Genomic DNA, 23,083 nt, shown 5'->3' on the forward strand with positions numbered 1-23,083 from the left:
GAGTGAGCACACATGTGCAAACTATCCTTTTTTTTCAAATCTGTAGGAATCCTTTATTTGTTTGGGGTTTTCTGGGTGGAAAGGTGTTTTTGAATGGAAAGACATTTAGCTCTGTTTAGCATTGTCACAACAAACAGTAGCTAAGTTTACCGGCATCAAGAAGCTTTATCTGATGGCAATAAATAACCACTTACTTTGTACTCTAAAGGTAGTCAGGTACTTTAAATACAAAAGAAGTACCAACTGCATTACTAACAGTCATAGAAGGATGTTGATAGGCACAAGAACTTTCGTGGAAGCTTTCTACTAAACTAGTTGTAATTTTAAAGATGCTCTACTCAGAAATTCCTAATTTACACACGATCTTACTGAATAAGAATGCAATGAAAAACACATTAACCTTTCTGATGAAAGAAAGTATACTTCTTGAACAGAGGTGAATGCACTCCTCTGGTAGTGAAAGTAGGTAGAGCCTTTTCTTTTGCCACTTGACTGAAATTGAGTGTTGCAGTAAGCAGACACAAAAGGGACTTTCTACTGTTCCCAGAGAGTCTGTCGACCCTTTTCCCAAGCTGTCATGACTTGCTTTAAAGGAATTACAAAACAAGGCAGGGATGAAAGCATTTTGTGAAAAATCAACAGATTCAATTTTTATTGTATTTTGCCAGGCAAAATATTTAATTTCTTCTGTTATTTTGCCACTAGATTAGGTCAGTAATTTACTTACAAAAATCTACTATAAATTTTAACATGAAAAGGATACATCCTCTTTCAAAACAACTTCCTTTTTAATCCATGGCTGCTTTGGTGGCACTTCAAAAACTAATGAATATACTGACAGATGACTGGCTGACAGGTTTCAAAGACATGTTTTTGCTTTCTGTGGCTAAACATTTGACAGTTTTCTTGCAGAAATGTGTTTCCTGAAAAACACTTTATAGAAATTCAACAAAACTGATTTATCCTCCAAAGTTGTAAAAGCCAAAAACCACATGAACTGTAATTATTTTAGAAACTAAGTGGCCATCAACACTTGTATATCCCATCTTTGTTGTTTTGTTCTAGCACTGTACACTGTCATTATCTGTTCTTTCAGCAGTATTAAAAGGCTTTACAAACTGCTGATGCTCAGTCATTTACTCTTCAGTGAAGCCAGAGAGCTTTACAACATTACCGGACCACCTCACATATCAAAAGACACTTAGCTACTGCAAAAGAGGGCTCCTGATGCCAGACAGATGACATTATTGAACTATTACAGTACTCACATCTGCTAATTTTTATAAGACCCACGAGAGTTCAAGAATCCCAAAATAAAATCAAAAGCCTCTGTGGAATAAATATGAGATTAGTATTCTTCAGCATGCAATATTTAACAGGTTTCTGCTTTGGATTGACAGAATCACAGAATCATTCAGGTTGGAAAAGACCCTCGGCATCATCGAGTCCAACCATCAGCCCTACTCTACAAAGTTTTCCCTTACACCATATCCCCCAACATCACATCCAAATGACCCTTAAACACATCCAGGGATGGTGACTCCACCACCTCCCTGGGCAGCCTATTCCACTGTCTGACCACTCTTTCTGTGAAAATTTTTTTCCTAATGTCCAGTCTAAACCTCCCCTGTTGGAGTTTAAAGCCATTCCCTCTTGTTCTGTCACTAATTACCTGTGAGAAGAGACCAGCACCAACCTCTCTACAATGTCCTTTCAGGTAGTTGTAGAGAGTGATGAGGTCTCCCCTCAGCCTTCTCCTCCTCACACTAAACAGTCCCAGCTCCTTCAATCGCTCCTCATAGGATTTGTTCTCCAGGCCCTTCACCACCTTCATTGCTCTCCCCTGCACTTGCTCCAGCACCTCGATATCTCTCTCACATTGAGGTGCCCAAAACTGGACACAATACTCCAGGTGTGGCCTCACCAGTGCAGAGTACAGGGGGACTATCACCTCCCTACTTCTGCTGGTCACACTATTTCTAATACAAGCCAGGATGCCGTTGGCTTTCTTGGCCACCCGGGCACACTGCCGGCTCACGTTCAGCTGCTTGTCAATTAGAACCCCCAGATCCTTCTCTTCCAGACAGCTCCCCAGCCACACCTCCCCAAGCCGGTAGCGATGCATGGGGTTGTTGTGGCCCAAGTGCCTTGTTGAAGCTCATCCCATTAACGTTGGCCCACTGATCCAACCTATCCAAGTCTGTCTGTAGTGCCTCCCTATCCTCATGCAGATCGACACTCCCGCTTAACTTGGTGTCATCTGCTAATTTTCTGATGATACACTCTATGTCCTTAACAAGATCATCAATAAAGATGTTGAACAGAAATGGTCCCACACCGAGCCCTGAGGAACACCACTTGTGACGGGCCACCAGCTGGATTTAACTCCATTGACCACCACTCTCTGGGACCCTCCATCCAGCCAGTGCTTGACCCAGCAGACCATACGCTCATCCAGGCCATGGGCAGCCAGTTTTTCTATGAGAATCCTATGGGGAACTGTGTCGAATGCTTTTCGAAAATCCAGGTAGATAATATCCACAGCTTTTCCCTCATCCAATAGTCGGGTCATTTTGTCATAGAAGGAGATCAGGTTTGTCAGGCAGGACCTGCCTTTCATAAACCCATGCTGACTACGCCTGATCCCCTGGTTGTCCATTATATGACTTGTAATGGCACTCAAGATGACCTGCTCCATGACCTTCCCTAGCACCGAGGTCAGACTGACAGGTCTATAGTTACCTGGATCCTCCTTTCTGCCTCTCTTGCAGATGGGTGTCACATTTGCCACCCTCCAGTCCAATGGGACCTCCCCAGTTAGCCATGACTTCAGGTAAATCATGGAAAGCAGCTTGGCGAGCACATCTGCCAACTCTTTCAGCACCCTTGGGTGTAACCCATCCGGTCCCACAGACTTGTGTGCATCCAAGTGGTGTACCAGGTCTCTGACCACTTCCTCTTTAATTGTGCTGACCTTAAATTCCACAAATCCTGTATAGATTAATCATTTAATAAAAGCTTGACAATGTTGATGCTCCATAGATGCTTTTCCAAATGTAGTATTTTTTCTATTTCACAAAGGATTTACAAGGGTTTCAAAAAAGGCATAACTGGAGAATTTTCATATCACAAATTTTAGATTTCACCTTTTGCAAAAGAGGGAATGCAATCTCTGGCGTTTAATTAGGAGTCTGAACTCACCTGCTACATTTTATTACTCTAAAACTGATCTCAACTGAATTCAAAGTCATACTATAAGCATTTCTTCCCCTCTGATGATAATGCCCACACAGCCTAATCTACTACTTTACTGATCATGTTACAGAGTCAGTGAGATTTTAGCTCAGGTCTGTTCAAAACTGAGGTTATTCTTCCTGCCTCTGCCTAATAAGTTTAGGGTCAAAACTTTTAGTTCTCTGTGCTTAGACTTACATATGCTAGACTAGGTTTCACAAACCCACCTGACAAAACCAGAGATGCTATCCCTAACTCTTCATGAAGTTATACTGGCTTCTGGTCCATCACTATAGGTCTGTGCCCAATTTAATTTCATCGTTAGCATACCATGGGGTCTGTAAGGTTGCAGACAAATGTCCTCTTCCAGCTGGCTCAATTAACAAAGGAATTAACAAGATTTAAACAGGTAAAATATCAAATGAGTGATTTAGTTGACTCTCATAGGAAGGCAATACCCATTAGCAGGGAGAAAGTCAGGCAGGCTGATAGGCTGTAAGATCTTTTGCTGGCCCAGCTCTTTGAAGAACATCTGTCTACACATGAAGCTGAGAAGTCACCATGTTAAAAAGCAAATTACATCAACACAGGCTGGTGAGCTCCTTCAGCTATTTCCTATTGTGAATGAATGGTGAAGAATTATGACATCATAAAAAGCAATGACTTTGTAACTGCTGTTTAGTGATCATGTCCAAATAAGGGCCAATTGCATTTCCTGTATGAATTGTCACATACTGCGTCACAGAAGTCTTTTCATGGCCTGTGATGGCCACTCTCCTTTCAAATTAAGCTGAAAAAAGCATAGACATGTTTATATGGATTCTTCTATCTGTGTAGATCAGTAGAGATAAAAAGAGCTTGACAAAAATCAACGAGAAAAGTAAATTAAACAATCTGAACTTAATTCCATCAGTTTTCATATACGATTATGAATGCAATCTCATCACAGACACCCAATGATAATGAATCATATCCCGATTTAGTAATGTCAGTAGGAATTCTGCTGCTAAGTTCAATTAGACATGATTGCTTCCAAACATGTTCCTCAAATCAAACAAGGTTATTATCTGGTTGAGTACAAGTACCAAAGGAGCTACACACCCTGGTACAAAGGGGTGCCTCCTGGCAACAAAATGGAGGTTACTCTGAACTAATGTGCTTTAAATTCAGGAGAGGAGTACAGGTCAAGTAATCTCCTTTCCTGAGGTCTGTGAGAAGAGATCAGGGTGCAACAGAGTGCCTGAGAGCAAAGGTGCTGTGCAAACCACATCTCACAGGCTCCACAAAGAAGCTACTCTCAGACACGTCACAGGCAGTTGTTGTGCTAAACAGACAAAGAAGGTAATTGCACCCGTAAGAGGTAAGTGCTGACATCTGTCAAGGTACAAATGCACATACCACATATTGCCTTTATGGTCTGCTTGTGTTCCTGAGTCTGTATTCTCTGTAACCTTTCTCTCATATGTTCACTTCTCTGTGCAACATCTCTTCTTCTTGAAGGTTCCCTGCAGCCCTAAAGGCAACATCTATAGCCTACAGCAGAGACTTCCCCTGAACAACAGGTGTAGGAAGAAGAGCAGAAGCTTTGCAAGAAGAGATGTGGTGCTGCAGCTGCGAGAAGAATCATGGGTGCAGGAACATTTATTGTTACAATCTGTAACTCAGTGTTTGTAGTTATTTGTTTATTTGTATTTTTCCAGGAAAGAAAACCTTGTCCTTGACTAGTTAGGTCACTCATTGCTGGATGCTATGCAACTTGGGGATATTCAATAGCTCGACAATGAAAAACCTGAGAATATCAAATACTGTCTGCGCAAGCCACAAGATACTACTTGAACACCTTGGACCAAAACCAGAAACAACAGACACAGGCTTCCCAGCACTGAACACCATAAGGACATAAGGACCAAGAAGAATTCATATGGTTGGTTTGGGCATCTACGCTCCCTAGTACACTAAACACAAAAGAGACATACTTGTACATGCCATTCACAACGACTAGCAACCTCAGTGAGGAAATGCCTATGACAGCCAACAGAAACTACTGAAAAATTTTAAATTGTGTTTCTCCCAAGAGTTCAAAGTCCTGTTAACATCAGCGTGAAATCAGGAATCAGAGCTGAAAACCTGTTATGCAGTCATAAGACCATACCATGACTTTGAGTATGGAAGAAAGATTCAGCAACGCTTTGCACAGTAATGTAGTAATGCAGCTATGGAGTAGGAGGAAATTTGTATGTTAGGCTTTTTCCCATTCAGGTCTAAGCTAGCAAAAGGCCATAATCACAAGACTCGCAGGAGCTTATATTACTCCTGAAGCTGGGCCATTGTGCAGCCCAGAAAACATAAACAACTGCTTCTACAGAGCATATACAGCAAAAAAGTAACAGCAGCACGCTATCTTCCAAAATCTAGGTATCTTCTTGTGTAGGGCTGCTCTCTAATAGGAACCCAATACTCTGATACACTACTTGCTGTTTTCTGCAAATGATCCTTAAGCGCGCTCAGTCTCACTTGGTAAAGAGTAGACACTGCTACAGCATGTTTGTGAGAAGAATAAAACTAAGCATCCTCCTTGGACCTTTAAGTAAAACAGTCAGTTTCATAAATGAAAAATACCTTTATTCAGTTTGATATGGCACAATAAACATTCAGAGGTTTAACCACCTTTTTTGTGGCTCTTCCCCTTTTAAGTACTAAAGTTCTTCATATCAAAATGCAATTACTTAAATCCTCAACTTCACCATTCCTCACAGCTCCTCCAAAGACACAGCTTTGAATTAATAAATGGATCTCATTTCAGTTTCAAAATGCATTATCTAAATGTTGCAGTAATGCTGGGAAAACACAAGGATGGTGATGACTCTTTCAGTCAGTATAACACATTTGTTGCTGGTAAATCTTTAATATGATTGTTTCAATAGAATATATGGGCCAAACACTCTTCCCAGTTTTACTTCATACCTATCAGTACTCCTGAAACTTCATACAGGTTACCTGCATGATTTTCACGACAGCAGGATGAAGAATCAAGCTCTCAAAATCCTTTTCATAACGTACTTTTGGGATACCAGTGAACAAGCATCAGACACCTTGAAAGGCCTACTTTGGTTTTAAGAAGAACAGGTGAGGATTCAATTTCCTTATAGTTTAGGCATGAGTTACTAATCACTTCTGCATCAGTGTCAAAAAATGAGTCAATCAAAATGCCCCATCAGTTTTTCTAAACTTGTGTTAATTTTCAACTAACTAAATGAAGCATACTTCTGTAGTGAGCAAACTGATTTTACAAAAACTTCAGCTTAAAAAGCTTACTTCTAAGGTAAGTTAAAAACTGATAGCAGCATACATGTGAAAATGTTGAGAATCACAATTGTATTTCACACCAGATACTGTTTTGGGGGAACTGTGTAAGGAAAGAAACAAGATTTGATTGTTAACATAGAAAAATAACTCTTTTATGGCTCCCCATTAAATCCCACAACCACTTTTAACACCTGCAGGCTGCAGGAATATTTTGTGTCTTTCCAGTGTTTTATATCAGCTAACTGAATTAATGAACATTTCACTAACCAAGGATCTAAAGTGCTGCATCTAAGATGCTTATACTTTTCCACATTCCTCAACCATCTCATTGTTCAGGAAAAGATCCCAAACGCCCCAAAACAACAAAATACTATCTTTACTCTTTCAACAGCAAATACTGTGCTGGCTGAATTGAGACATGGAGAAGTACAGTGGAAAAAAAAATGTTTAAATATACTGTAAGAAACTTAATCCATTTACTTAGTATGAACTGAAGTTGTCTGAGGGTGCTGAAGGAGCTGGCTGGGGTGCTCGTCAAGACGCTTTCCATCATTTACCAGCAGTCCTAGCTGATGGGGGAGGTCCCAACAGATTGGAAATTGGCCAATGTGACGGCCATCTATAAGAAGGGTCGAAGGATGATCCAGGAAATTACAGGCCTGTCAGCTTGACTTCGGTGCCCAGGAAGCTGATGGAGCAGCTCATCCTGAGTGCCATCATACAACACATGTGGGACAACCAGATGATCAGGCCCAGTCAGCATGGGTTTATGAAAGGCAGGTCCTGCTTGACAAACCTGATCTCCTTCTATGACAGGGCGACCTGCTTATTGGTTGAGGGAAAGGCTGTGAATGTAGTTTACCTTGACTTTAGTAAGGCCTTTGACACCGTTTCCCACAGCATTCTCCTGGCAAAACTGGCTGCTCGAGGCTTGGATGATCGCACGCTTTGCTGGGTAAAAAACTGGCTGGATGGCCAGGACCAAAGAGTTGTGGTGAATGGAGTTAAATCCAGTTGGCGGCCGGTCACGAGTGGTGTCCCCCAGGGCTCGGTTTTGGGGCCACTCCTGCTTAACATCTTTATTGATGATCTAGACGAGGGGATCGAGTGCACCCTCAGTAAGTTTGCAGATGACACCAAGCTGGGTGGGAGTGTTGATCTGCTTGAGGGTAGGGAGGCTCTGCAGAGAGATCTGGACAGGCTGGAGCGATGGGCTAAGGTCAACTGTGTGAGCTTCAATAAGGCCAAATGCCGGGTGCTGCACTTTGGGTACAACAACCCCCAGCAGAGCTACAGGCTTGGGGAGGAGTGGCTGGAGAGCTGTCAGTCAGAGAGGGACCTGGGGGTGTTGATTGACAGCCGGCTGAACAGGAGCCAGCAGTGTGCCCAGGTGGCCAAGAAGGCCAATGGCATCCTGGCTTGTATCAGAAATAGCGTGGCCAGCAGGGACAGGGAAGTGATCTTACCCCTGTACTCGGCACTGGTGAGGCCGCACCTCGATTACTGTGTTCAGTTTTGGGCCCCTCACTACAAAAAGGACATTGAATTACTCGAGTGTGTCCAGAGAAGGGCAACGAAGCTGGTGAAGGGTCTGGAGCACATGTCGTACGAGGAGCGGCTGAGGGAACTGGGGTTGTTTAGTCTGGAGAAGAGGAGGCTGAGGGGAGACCTCATCACCCTCTACAACTACCTGAAAGGAGGTTGCAGAGAGCTGGGGATGAGTCTCTTTAACCAAGTAACAAGCGATAGGACAAGAGGTAACGGCCTCAAGTTGTGCCAGGGAAGGTTTAGACTACATATTAGGAAGTATTTCTTTACAGAATGGGTTGTTAGGCATTGGAATAGGCTGCCCAGGGAGGTGGTGGAGTCCCCATCCCTGAAGGTGTTTAAGAGTCGGGTTGACATAGCGCTGAGGGATATGGTGTAGTTGGGAATGGTCAGTGTTAGGTTAATGGTTGGACTGGATGATCTACAAGGTCTTTTCCAACCTTGATGATTCTGTGATTCTCTGCAAACACTCCAAGGCAACTAATACTGTCCTCTAAGTATGTGATGAATTTGAAAGAATGGTTTCTGTATGCTATTCCATATCACCATTCAAGATACAGCTTGATCTCATGACATTTACAACTGCTTGAAACACATTAACAGGCACAGAATCACAGAATCATGCTATCCTTCTGCAATCTGCTGTTCTCAATATGAAGGAGCTTCAATACCTTCAATACCTGTGTAGCCTGAGAGCCACCATTTCATGTAGAGGACTGGAGAAACTTGTCTGAACAAACAAACTAGTAGGAAGGTACGATAGTCGGTGGTAGGTTATTTAAAAAATACCTACAGGGTTTAAATCTTCCTTGCAACATTTTTCTCTTTTCTCTGGCTGGAAAACATCCATTCCTGCCAGCCAAACATCCATTTTCCTTTGAAGTACTTCCTGAGAATTTAATTGCCCGGTAAATTGCCAACAAAACTTTCAAGTTGTAGATCAGCCCTCAGAGACTCCACAGGGAGCAGCCTGTAATACTTAATTCTTCTTTCCACAGTCAGTGAGGAGGGCAGAGATGCTCTATAGGTCTCCAGCCATAAAAAAAATCAATTTTTGACTGGACAAAGCTCACTGAGCTAAATACAGCCATATACAGGAGGTAGCAGTTCTCAGCAAACATAATCTGAAGTTCCATTGGAGCAATGCGTTTGAGAACTAGGATAGTTATACAGTTAATCAGTGGATTATCTACATAAGTACTACAACTCAAATTTGAAAATGTTTCACATTTGAAAATGTGTTTCTTATAGAATTTAAACTTCTACAGTTATTTAGCCTCTCTTACACAGTTCTTCCATTCTTGGCAGGTCCTTCAAATTGGCTACATACTATGTATTTCAAGTTGGCAAAGTTCAAATGATAACACAACATAAGAAATACAGTGGAGAAGAACATTAAGTTACTAAAATATTTTTTTAGTAACTGAAACAGTTTTAGATTCTCAGTTTCAAACCTTCTCAAAATAAATAATTTTCCATAATAAAGCAAAAGGACTCAAATTTCTTACAAGGCAGGAAATACAAAGATTAAACCAGAGTAATTTCTTTTTAAAGAAAATTCCAAATAACTATAGCAAAAATCCTAAAAGTGCTTACAAAATTTCACAGTAGTGTAAACTGTACCTCATACAGTTCTGGAAACTCTTTTGTCTGTCAGGGAAACATAAATTGAGGTTACACTGAACTGCAGTAATGCCTAGGACTGTATGAATAATCTTTTTTTTTCTTGTTTGAAAACAACTGTTTTACAAAAAAAATGTTTACACTAGAATACAGGCTGTTAATCACTCATGACACATTTTATTACAAATATTTTAGTAAATACTTTTTAAATTGCCAATTCAGAAAAATCAAGATTTGTAAACACTAGCTACCCAGACCTGTTAAGGGTGTTGGAATACATTATCACGAAGGGTTAAGCTTAACTGCATTATTTAATTTTTAATTAAAGATATGCTTTTCGCATACAAATTCACACTAAAGATATTACTTCCATAGCTCAACAGTTATTTCTTATATTTTATTTCAGGATCTTCATAGAATTTATTTTCTACTGCTTTTCCCACTTCACTAGAAGGATAGGATAAAGGAGAACAGAGATCAAGAAGAGGATCTCTTAAGTCATAGCCTGAAAAAAAGTATCTTAAAAGTACCTTAAAAATTATGACACTATTGAAAGCTGCATTAAAACAACAACAAAAAAATACTGAATTGTATTTCAACTTTTATTTTAAAGTTCAAATTGTTACCAAATTCTCACTTAGTCTTCCACCAAGAAGTGGACTGACACTAACGTAACAGTTACACAACCTGATGGCCCATTAGGACACATCCACTTTTAATCCTGGGATTCTGTACTATATCTGCTTAGGTTTCTGAGAGTAAAACTAAGCAGTGCAACTTAAGTTTGGAAGTTATATTTTTTAATTTGGTTTGGTAAGCTTTTGATCATGTCTGATGATGTGATATCAATGAGATTTGGAAGTATATACCCAAGGTCAAACAGGATTAAAAAATGGCTCTGAAATGGTCTCATTTCAGGAATAGGACAGGCTGATATCTGCTGAGAATTATAAAATATGTACAGCATCTGTTCACCCAAAGGACACTTTGTAGGCCTACAAGCAAGCAAGAAGCACCTCTTACATCTGGTAAAGCCATTCAGGAAGGAAGAGAGACAGGAAGAGACACACAGAAATAACATGAAAGTCAGGGAGGTTCTCTGATCCATTACTGATTCGGTTTTTGATTTTCCACTGGTACCCACAAAGGAGAAACTATCTTATATTCAAAGAAATCTTGTGGTTTCAAGATTGCATCTCTCTTTCACACACACATGCACAGTAAAATGGGCGCTGTTCACAGTAAAGAGATTTAACAAACTGCCAATTTTCTTACAGGAAAAACCTTTGGCATCTCTCTCTCCCTTGCAGGCATAAAGTCCATTAAGAAGAAACTCTGTGTTAGACTTGTCTTGAATGAAAAGCAGAACCATACACATTGAACACATTACCACTTCTTGTTTATACGAAATCTACGTGTCTACATACTATACCAGAACTCATATGTAATATAGCATGGGTCAGAAATGAAAGACATTGCATTTCTTGAAATACAAAATGAGATTCCTAAAATATACTTTTTAAAATATTCAAAGAACTAAAAATGAGTATTTCATTTGAAAAAAAAAAAACAACCCCAACAAAAACCAACAAACATTAATAAAGAAACCTGGCACCCATATATTAGAAAACAGTCTGTGGTCTGCTGCTAGACTTATTTTTAATCTTAATCTTCAATTTATAAACAGCTCTGACTACTTTCCTACATATGTATCCTCAGTCAGATTCTTGTATCATCATATGCAGCACCATGGGGTAGCAAGAGATAAAAAGCTCCAAGAATGTCTCAGGCCAGGCTTCAAATGAGGGAAAGAAAACTATCTACTGCAAGTAACACAGATATTTGAGAGACTGTACAAGGAAAGAGAGAAAGGAACCCTTGCCAGTAAAAAATGAAATTAAAATCTGGAAGTAGAAAAACCAGCTTTCTACCAGAAGCAGCAGCCAAGGAAAGGGTCGGGGTTACTGGTCACAATACACAAATACAAAACAATGCCTGAACAGCTCATGTTCACCTGTCTGTAGCAAAAAGCTGAACATTACTTATCTGTCCAGCCTTCCCTCCACAGACAGAATCTGTGTTGCTGGGACTAGATTTCTCATTTTTGTAAATGATATTTCAGAAAAGTAGACTAAGTTATGAGAACCCTACTAAAGTTAAATTGTTATGTTAAAATTTGATCTGACCTGCTTGCAGAGGCACACGTAATACAGGCAGCAGAGAAGCAGTTAGTGTACACCAATAGTGCTCCTTCTTATGACAAAAGGGAGCAAGAGATACTAAAGCTGCTTCTTCTCTGTCCCTGCTGAGCCTCTTAAGTGCAAACAGGCCAGATTCCTTAAGCAAAGAAGAAAAGAGCAACATGGACAACTGTCCTGAGATCAGGTACCAGCCACGTCCTCTGAAGACAGTAGGTGTAGGCAAGGAATTAATTCTAGGTGAGGTACATACAGCATTGTGCTGGGAGCAGTGCAGAGCATGAGGAATAAATACAAGGAATAAATACTTTGTTACTCTTAACACTTCTATAAATTTGAGAAGATTATCTTCAGATTACTCAGGCTCAGGAAACATGAGCAATTCAGACCCTAGTGAATGGACTGATATTTTTTCCTAGAGATAGAACAAAATATTGTTCAGGATTTGAAGACTGCAGCAAAGCCATGATTAAAGCCCATTCAGTGGAGCAATTACTATTCTTTTCAGCAGTACACGACCTTCTGTCCATTCTGTGCCTTCCCCTGGTGTTACTATATGCTTCTGGTAGAGGGGAACTAACTGACACATGTATTTCTGGGGAGAAAAAGGGGGAAGTTACAACCCACTACTTGTCTTTATTCTATCTTAGGCAGAGATCTAGCTTTGTTAGCCCATTACATCCCCAGCTTCTTAGAAATAAATCTATACATTCTGGATACCTCTTAATGTACAATTTGTAACACTGATAACATGTTGTTTCAGAGATGAACATGTACCTCAATCAATAACACACAAATGACTCTGCTGTCTTAAAACTTTTAGAATATGATTTTGTTGAAATAAATAGTACAAAATTAAAATGAAGTGTTACACTGTATCAGTCACTTAAATATTCATATACATTTAGACAGAATATGGTCCTGTTGCAAAACACTAGAAAAATATTCAGATAATCAAGGGTTATCTATACTCCTCTGCAAAAGGATGTCAGCCTTCAAAAAAGGCTGAAGACCTCCAGATATTAAAATGCATCACATTTGCTGCCTTTATTACATCCATTACATTTCATTGATGCATCCAGAACATCCAGTAATATTACATCTCCTCATTACATTTACTAACTCTTCTATAAATTTACAATAAAACGAAAGAACTGCATCTTCTTTTCTCCTTTTATTATAGACAGTAATAAAAAAGTGACTTAAAAACCAATTTATCCCTCTCCATGTTGAACTGTTTTCCTTCATCCTTTATATCCTGCTGTAATCCATTCCAGTGGTCTTTTCCTAAATGATTTTTTAAGCTCATCTTTTGTCTCATACACTATCACAAGTTTTTCTGAAATCTTGATAATTTTTTTTTCAGCTTCTTTGTTTATTACTACATGCTCCTGAAAAATATGAGCATGAGCTTAAATGCTGGCAAACCACTCTATAAAAAATTCAGCATTTCCAAGCCTTCCACATGACAGACCCAGGGAAAAAAGATGTATTCTGGGATTTTGTTACGAAAGGTCTTGGTACAATGCTGCAGTCTTTTTCAGTACTATGTTTCTTTGCCTATTTCACATGTTAACATGCTCCATAAAATATTTAGTAAAATTAGACTTTAAACAAGTAAGTATAATGCTTCTCAACAGTATCTTAGTATTTTAGAAAGTATCAAGTCTGGGGGATGCTAAGGCTTTTGTACATTCCCCATACCAATCCCTAAAGTCACAGAGGAATGGGGGCTGCACAAAACACAGAGCCAGACTTCTTCAAGGTGCGCTACAAAAAGCCAAGAGGCGGTAGTCACAAGTTACAGCAAGGAAAAATTCAATCAGACTTAAACAAAAAATTCTCAGAGGAGAGCAGTTAAGGACATACTAAGTTGCCCAAGGAGGCTGCAGAATCTCCACCCTTGGAGATTTAAAAACTGAATGGGACAAGGCCCTGAACAATCTGCTCTGACTCTCTAAAGTTTACCTTGCTTTGAACAGGGGGTTGGACTGAATGACTTCCAGGTCCACCAGAAAACCTCAAAAACAAAATTATTTTATTATTCTACTAGCTGCATAAATTGAAGAGTCTTTAAAGATCAAATTATATATATTTGCCATACAGAGTAGCTGCAATAAGTAAAAGCATGTGTTTAAGTTTCATCTAAGCTTTCACTGAGGCATCATTATTTTATGGGTGGAAAAGTTATTAGCAAAACTATATAAACCTCATTGTCTTCCAAACTTCAGGAGGACTTAAGTCACAACTAAAAGTTACATGCACTCACATAAAAAAATTCTTCAGTTGGAGCTTAAAAATTTTGTTTTTTGTTTTGTTTGGTGAACTTAAGCATTTGCTTTTCTCTGTCAGATCTGTAAAAACAATTTACAGTAACCTGTTTCATCACCTCTCCCCTATCCCCCCCTCCATGTTTCTTTATAAAACAAATATATGCACAAGCTGGTGTTAGTATATTAACTGAGAGAAAAGATGGAATCTAGTAGTTGTTCTATAATTAAAGCAGGATCAGCGACAGGGTGTAGTCAACCATTGAGAAACTTTCAACTAAAAAAAGAAAACAACATTTGTGTTAGAGTGCCTTATCTTGGCTTTTGTTTCTATTTCTGTCTAGTGACATATGTATAACAGAAGACATTTGATTGTACCAATTTAAAAGTATGTAACTGACTTCACCAATGTTTACAATGGTTTAAGTCGCTCCTCTTATTGATCCAGAAAAAGAATACTTCCCAAGTTTCCAATAAATAAATTTTGAGTGGTGAAGTGTTTCCAAGCTCGGGAAGGCTTTCTTACTACTGCACCTGGCCCAAATATTCAAGAACATCTGGTATGTAGTTTTCTTTCTCAGTTTGTACACTCCACAGTATAATATTTTTAAACAAAACTCTTGAACTACAAGCACTCCTAAAAGCTAGCTTTGAAAGACAGATAAGTCGCAGTCATGGATCTCTGGAAAGCAAAGCTTTGAGATCATTTGGGTATACTAAGATCACTCAGGCACAAACAAACTGAAACACAGGAGTCCCCTCTGAATGTCAAGAAACTTGTTTACTGTGAGGGTGACTGAGCACTGGCACAGGTTGCCCAGGGAGGTTGTGGAGTCTCCATCCTTAGAGATACTCAAAAGCCATCTGGACATGGTCTCAGGCAACCAGCCCAGGGTGGTCCTGCTGGAGCAGGTGGGTTGGACCAGATGATCTCCAGAGGTGCCTTCCAACCTCAACCATTCTGTGATCCTGTAACCATGCATTTTGTTACAAGAGTCAAAACATTTGGAAATAAATATAAGCTAACTGAAAAGCTATTTTAATTATGCATATAAATACTTTATTCTGATAAAAGAAACCTGTACAGTAACAGCAAGGTGCATTAACTTGATTTTCAAAGAATTTCAGCTTTTTGCAATAGTTTCAATATCAAGAAGCTACAGTAACAAAATATTTCTCCTAAAGTGGTCCACTTCATACCAGCAACAGTATATTTAAAAATAAACAACAGCAAGAATGGGTACAACAACATTTTCAAAGGACAAATAATAATCTTAACTTGATTAAGATAATTAGAAAAAAAGAACAGCTGAAAGAAGCAGTGAAATTCATAGGCTGAAGTTTCACAAACAAATGTTTCTGCAGCAGCTCAGTGACCTCCTATTCCCCGTCCCTTCTACTTACTACTGCCCTCCCTGCTCCTTGTTAGCACTTATGCACCAACTCTTTTTTGTACTCGCACGTGTTTGAGTGGATGTACAGGTAGGCAGATGAGGTAAATTTAAAAAGAATTAAAATTGCCTATCAAAAATTGTGTTCCTTTTTAATTGGATCAATTCCCACTGATTAAACAACTATGCTGTTAATTTAACTGAGGTATCCAAGCACCTAAAATGAGGTAGAATAAATCTGTGTCTTAACGTTTGTGATTGCTGCCTTCTATGTTTCAGTCAGTTGGGATATTAGTGAATGCATAAGCAGCAGGGAGGAAAAATATGGCACTCAGAAATATTACCAAGATCTCTCACCGTTGCTTCTCTCACTGGAAGTTGAAAGCTCAGAAAGCTTTAAAAAACCAGAAAAAATAGAACAAAGACTCATTTAATGTTTCTTTTCCTTTTTTTCTTTCTTTCCCTCCCCTCGTGATGTTAAGTGGAAAAAAAAGCTATAAAATTCTCATTTATGGCATCTTTGGTTGTATTCATGATTACCACAGGAACTGACTCGAATTTGCAGCCATCATCTAGCATGCATGACACATCCTAAGTCATCACCAAGAGTTCTTGTGAAAAGACATCACTAACTGAGCAACCGACGATTATATATTTACCTTATGTGCTGTCCTTTTTTAGCATATTAAAAAAACACGTTGCAAGAGAGCTAAAAAAGGAACATCTGAAGGAAGAGGTCCATTTAATTTAACCAATTTATGTATGAGGAAATCAGAGATTATAAAGTGAGAAAAAAGCTGGGCAAAACCTAACATTTCATACAAACACTATAATTATCCTAGAAACCATACACTTATTACATTTGAGAAGGCTTTAGTAGAACTTTAGTTAGAGTGGCTGTGATCTCTAAATAAGTTACAACTACTTCTGTTTAAAACTGTTTAGCTGTAAATGACTTTATGAAACACAACAGTTTATTATCACTAAATAAAAGCTTTGGGAGATATTTTTAACATAAATTCGTGCTTTTCCACAAAGAAACTAGCAGTGCTCCCTTTCTACAGACTTTTATTTTCCAATCCATTAAAAATGTCTCTAATTTCTAGAGGGAATTTCTGTCACTTAAAGATACTTACACATACATTCCTGAATAAGAAACCCTTTTCAACCTCTCTTTGCTGGTATTAAGAAACTATACATTACTGAAATATGCTTCTCTTTTCCAGATGATTTCTCCTGTCAAGTTTCCTAAATTTGACTACATGATATTCCAGTCCTGTTAGAATGAGGACATTTTTCGCAAAATTTTACAAGGAATAACGTAAATTTGAAAAATTGTACTTCTGCTACTCTTATTATTACAAATAATTCCTCTGATTCCTACAAATTAAAAGTTTCCTTTCTTCAGTATGTTTATCTTATAGCAAACAGCTGTAAGACACTGTCTCAAACCTTTTTCTGCTTTTATTTTTCATGTCTATCAGCAGGTCTTTTTATTAGTAAGGACATCAAGGTAGAAACATAAACAGTTGCTATATAAAAAATGCTGACAATAGCTATGTTGCTGACTTCACACCACTTAGAATACTTTTGAACTTGACAATGCTTAAATGACTATTCTTCACACTTTTAAATATACACAATTAAAAAAGCCTTATTTTAGAAATACACATGCAAGTCAGCCAAAGCAAAACTGACAATACTATTTTAAACAAAGCTTGAACTGGGGAGACACTGATTTCATGGAGCAACCTTGCCAGCATTACCTGCTGGGACTGAGTCACTCCGAGCAGAACAGACCAGCTAATAGCTGGCTTGGTGGATGACAGGAGAGCAGCAGATGTTGTTTATCTTGACTTTTGCAAGGCTCTTGACACCGTCTCCCGTAAAATCCCCACAAACAAACTGATGAAGTATGGACTAGACAAATGGACAGTGAGATCAGCTGAAATCTGGCTGAACTGCCGGGTTCAAAGGGTTGTGATCAGCATGAAATCAAGCTGTAGGAAAGTCACTGCTGGTGCACCCCAGGGATCAATACTGGGGCCAGTACCATTTAACCACTTAATTTATGATCTGGATGATGGGACAGAGTGCATCCTCAGAAGTTTGTCGATGACACAAACTGGAAGAAGTTTGTGTACACCAGCTGGTTGCACTGGCATTCAGAGGGACCTCAAAAAGCTGAGTAATAAGCCAACAGGAATCTCATTAAGTTCAACAAAAGGAAATACAAAGTCCTACACCTGGGGAGGAATAACCCCAGGCAGTAGTACAGGATGGGGGATGACCAGCTAGAAAGCAGATTTGCAGAAGACACCTGGGGGTCCTGGTGGACTCCAAATAGACCATGAGCCAGCAATGCACCCTTGAAGCAAGGAAGGCCAACAGCATCTTGGGCTGCATTAGGAAAAATGTTACCAGCAAGTCAAGTGAGATGATCCTTCCCCTCTACTCAGCAGTGGTGAGACATGTCTGGAGTGCTGTGTGCACTTATGGGCTCCCCAGTACAAGGAAAACAGAAGCATCCTAGAGTGAGTGCAGTGAAGGACTACAAAGATGATTAAGGGATTGGAGCATCTGACATATGTGATGAGACTGAAAGAGCTGAGACTCTAGCCTGGAGAAGAAAAGGCTCAGGGAGATCTTGCCAATGTATATAAATACCTGATGGGGGCAGGGGTAAACAACACTTCTCGGTCGTGCCCCATGACAGGGCAAGAGGCAATGGGCACAAATGAAAACAGATGAAATTCCGTCTGAACAAAAGAAAGGATTTTTCTACTGTAACGGTGGTTGAGCACTTGAATCAGTTGTCCAAAGAGCAAGCTGCTCCAGCTGACCCTGCTTTCAGCAGAGTGGGGGTTGGACTAGATGATCTCCAGACACCCTTTTCAACCTGAGGTATTCTGTGGTTCTTTGAGGAAGAGACAAAAGGAGGGCAACTACATTTGAGTAGTATGAACTTCAGACTTAACGTCATTTGTCTTCTCTGCACAGACCAAGCCTTCAGTAAGATAGAACAGTTCCCTTGCACACCAGTTGCCTATATCTGACTGCATTCTATGAAGGAAAGTTGTTTATTAGACTTAGGAAAAGCTTCATTGTGCAGATACAAGAAAACAAGTTCTTTTTCTCTCCCACAGACTTCCTGATGCCCAAGCCTCTAGGTCTAACCAGTATGAGAACTACCTAACATAGAGATTAAGACAATGTACTTGTTTTCACCAGTCAAATAAATCACTTTATTGTCTATTACAATGCCCATTTGTATCAGCAAACATCCATCACTTTAATGGATTTCTTTGCCTCCTCTCCAGTCAGCACTCAAGCGGTAAACCTAGTTTAACCAACACATGCTAATGGGAAATCACCCTTCTTCTTTCGTAATGCCTGTTCTCTCACATCGATATATTGACAGCTTAGTTTTACAGCTGTAGGAAAAATGAGAGGAACCAAGAGAACATCACAGAGGAAAGCTAGAACATCTCACTCATGAGGAGCAGGCACCTGTGCACTGACCCAATTAGACATTCAAATACTTGTCACTTTGGAGCTGGCTGGTTGTCACTCATCCAAGTAGACCCAGGGGACCTATTGTACAGTGGCATTCCCTGACAGAAGAACTGGAGCTATGGAGGCAATGAGGGCACGGTGATGGGGTGCCAGGATCCTGGTGAGCGAGGGCAACCAGCAGCAAAGCCAAAGAACCTCAGAGCTTCCTTAACTTGGTTACCATCCAAAAAGCCTTTCAGAGTCTTCAATGGTTATCTTTTTTTCAGAGCAGTCTAGTTTAAAAACCTTACAGTAACAGTTCTCTTTATCCAAAGTAACATTTAACTCTTGAGTGACTAACACAAGAATCATTTCAGAATACATCCCTGAAAGCTTAAAAAAAAAAATCTTCTTTGCAGGGAGAGGATGCACTAAATGTTACTTGTAGTTAACACTACCAGAATACAGTTCAGAAGTCAAAACATCTCAGTGCCCATCTTCTCCTTTCTCTGTTTTAAACATACCATTGATGCTTTCAGATGCTCTGTCTGCTTGAACACATAAATAAGGAATAAAACACTGTGCAGCTATCCTCGCCTACACACTCTAAAGATAGAAAAGGTCTGTTCTAGTAGACTGTATACAATACTGTATTCAAGACCCCCAAATCAGATTTTTCATTAAAAAAAAAAATCAGATATTAAACCACAGATGGCTATTCAGCAGCTACTACTGACTTCAAGGAAGGCTCTCTCTGTTCTTATGCTCAAAGATTTATGCAGTTCAAATACAAGAGCAGGGAGGGGTTGGAGGAGAATTGAAAAAAAGAAAAATCAAAGCTTACTTCAAAACTTCTAAAAACCTTTGTTTTAAAAAAAAAACCAACATTTTAACCTTAGGACCTAAACCATGAGAGCGAAGAATTCTGAATGTCCCCATCACCAAATCTGTGATCTATGCTAGAAGAAAAAAATTCTAGCTTTTTAGTACAAAAATATCTCGAGTTCCTTCTAAGTTCATTTTTCTAGACTCACTTTTTTACTAGTTGACTTGTCCCCCTGTTCTCTCCAGCAAGGAGCATCAGAGATGATTAAGCCTACCTTCAATTATGTGAAGCTATGAAATACTTTTAGCTACTTTTCTGGTTAACATCTTTGATATGAGCCCTTCAGTTAAAAGCTGAGCTGACATTTTAAAAATTGTATTAATCACAAACAGTTAACTCAAACACACATGGAAATGCAGAACACATATGACTACCCTGATATTACTTAATAGAAACTGAATAGAAAGACAGAAACTTAACAGGCAGAAACTTAATGCCAGTAGCTTTTTTTTCCCTAGTTATCACAGGAAATTAAAACGTTGAGGAAGAAAACCACTATCTTACCTTTGTACAAATAGCTTTGGAGTAAGATGGTCTGTCTCTTTACTTTTCCTTCTTTCTTGTCCCCTGTATGACAGGTCTTTATGTTACTGCCTTGCCTGAAAAAACATTATACAACCTGAAATATTTAGAAGTTAATAATTATGTTCACTGTTAAACTACAACAAATACATCAGATATTTCTTGATATAGCTGCAATGCTAAATCCAGTTAAGTCAAGTGGAATGGTATTTTAATAGGAACTAATTTATCTATGTTTGGCTGAAGAAAAAGGTAAGAGCATTAGGAACAAAAGAAGCTCCCTAGGTTTCAAAATCATGTTTTGCATTCAGCTCTTCAAAACAATATAGCTGGTCACATCAGATCTGACCACTCATACAGTTACCCAGGTTTGCTGTACCATCAGTGAAAAATACTCAGTGCTTTACAAAGCTTGAACAAGTCAATAGGAAAGCCTAACCACATCTTTCTAATGTTCAGTAACCTAACTTAAGGCCCACCGGGTACCTCTACCTCCTCAGGACCAAACACTTCAGTGCTCTTCAGGATACAGATGCTCACGCTTCTAAAAAGACATCTGCTGAAAGAGGTCACAGCTGCTGACAGCAAGCCTCTATTGCAGGAAACACCTTTGGTCACAGCACTTGCCCAGAAAGAGTGAGCTCTGGGTTTATAGTCAATTTGCAAACTGTCTGATCTCCCACTTTTTAGGAGAATATCCTAAATTCTAGTTGAGGTATGGGACAGACAATCCCTCCCTCCACCCCACCTCCCCCAGATTTAAAGCACAACACAAAGAAAGAGGAAACAGCAGGAAAGGTTTTGTTCTTAATTCGGCTGTCACCTTCTTCATTTATTCACAAGAGTTATGCACCTAGTTCCTCTCTTCTCTAACTGTCACTTGAAATCCCTATTTTAAACAGATTTGAAGTTTTGGGGAGAAGGAGGTTGCTTATCATTTCATGGTAATGCATGTGTGGAGTTGAACTTTCAAGCAAGCAAGGTTCAAATAGGATCACTGATTTTGAAAGTGAGCTTCAAAAAATTTCTAAATGAGGATTTCCCTTACAGTCTTTTAATTTTACAGTACATGTTGTTCATCTGCACACTCAGCTATGCTTGCCACTATATGTAGTCCTTATATCACTGAACTGGTGATGAAATGAAGTTAATAGCAAGATTAGCACCACTGCAGCACCTGTTATTTTATATACTGTACATAAAAGTACACATTCTACCTGTAGAAAAGTGATTAAAGTTCATCATTTACTCACAACTGCATATTAGCACTATTTTTTAAGGTAAAATAGGAGAGACTGAAAAATCACAATTTACAACAGTGATACAGTAAGATCAGTTTAATTTTCCATCAAATTGATAATCATACAGTTGTTTTCAGTATACTTTTAAAGCTTTTTTATTCAACTGGTCTGCCAACTGGCAAAACCCTAACTGTTGATCAGAACTCTCTTATAGCTGTTTCTTCCAGTAACAAACAGCACTTCTCATAAATTGGTCTTTATCATGCTCTTTCAAATCAACTTGTTGCTCTTACATAATAAAGCACTGGAAAGAATACATTACCTTTATAATTTTGAGAGTTTGGCATATATAATTTATTTCACTGGGGTGAAATTCACTTAGGTAATTCACTTCATTGCCTTCATCATTATTCAGGCACTCAAAACCCCTCCTACCCCCTGCCTTTATATTCAACTGGAATAGCTGCCTGCAAACCAACAGGACCTTGATGAGCCAAAGTCAACACAGAACTTGCATTCAGAACTGCTACATGCATGCAACCCCTAATTGACCAAAACACTTGAGTACAACAATGATCACACATATTCTATTATATAAAGGTAATGGCTACATCTACCTTGCCATTCATGTTGTTTCCTGGCTGGTTCAGTCCACCAACACACCGTCTTCAAGACAAAACCAGAGCACATTTTAGGGAACACTCCAGCCCAAGGGACCCTTCCAAAGAGCAGTATAGGTAAGACTGTGTAAATTTTGGTTCTCCACTCTAGACAGTCCTGCAATTCTCCCATGCAAGGCACTGCATCCTCAGCTGTATGCTCTACCTGCCTCCACGCAACACTCCAGAGCACATGCCACGGACTCGCAGTATTAGGCTGCAAAATCATCACTTTGATGGGCTGCAATACAGCTCTCGCTATTTTGGATACTCTGAAATAAAACCACCAACTAGTAGTGTATTAGGGCTACAGGAACATCACAGTACTCGGGCGAAATTCAGATTAAGTTGGGTGAGTATGGCCAGTCTTTTATAAGAGAGTAATTTTCTAGAATATTAAAATGTAGAGGCAGACCAGCCCTTGCCAATTAGTCTACCTTGATGACAGGAATTTGTCCCTACCTTGCTGTTATTACCAGTAAAGAGCAGCTGTAGCCTCAAGGGCTATGTCTAAAAATTAAGCGTGATCTTAAACCCAGACATGGCTTCAGACCTCACATACAGCAGAAAACCATAGGTCTCTTGACACTGCAGATAACCTTTCCCAGACTTCTTACACTCATTAAAAGAAGGGAATAACACCTCACAACTTGGTTCCCCTTACTCTTTTGAAGTAAAGATGGTTATGTAATCATATATATGGTTTGGGA

At 39.3% G+C, this 23,083-nt stretch overlaps 1 protein-coding gene across 27 annotated transcripts in view; it reads right to left on the reverse strand.

Annotated features, from left to right (window-relative positions):
* Positions 1–23,083, reverse strand: part of NRCAM (neuronal cell adhesion molecule) — a 166,034-nt gene that overhangs the window by 89,481 nt on the left and 53,470 nt on the right. For 24 of the 27 annotated variants that reach the window (XM_074827475.1, XM_074827470.1, XM_074827469.1 and 21 more), the window contains exon 2: positions 20,456–20,550. The exons of the other annotated variants lie outside the window; for them this stretch is intronic. The gene's annotated coding sequence lies outside the window, so the exon portion shown is untranslated. The remainder of the gene's footprint in view (positions 1–20,455; positions 20,551–23,083) is intronic. 27 annotated transcript variants of the gene reach the window in all.

This window comes from Strix aluco, chromosome 5, assembly GCF_031877795.1.
Source record: "Strix aluco isolate bStrAlu1 chromosome 5, bStrAlu1.hap1, whole genome shotgun sequence".
NCBI classification, from domain to species: Eukaryota; Metazoa; Chordata; class Aves; order Strigiformes; family Strigidae; genus Strix; species Strix aluco.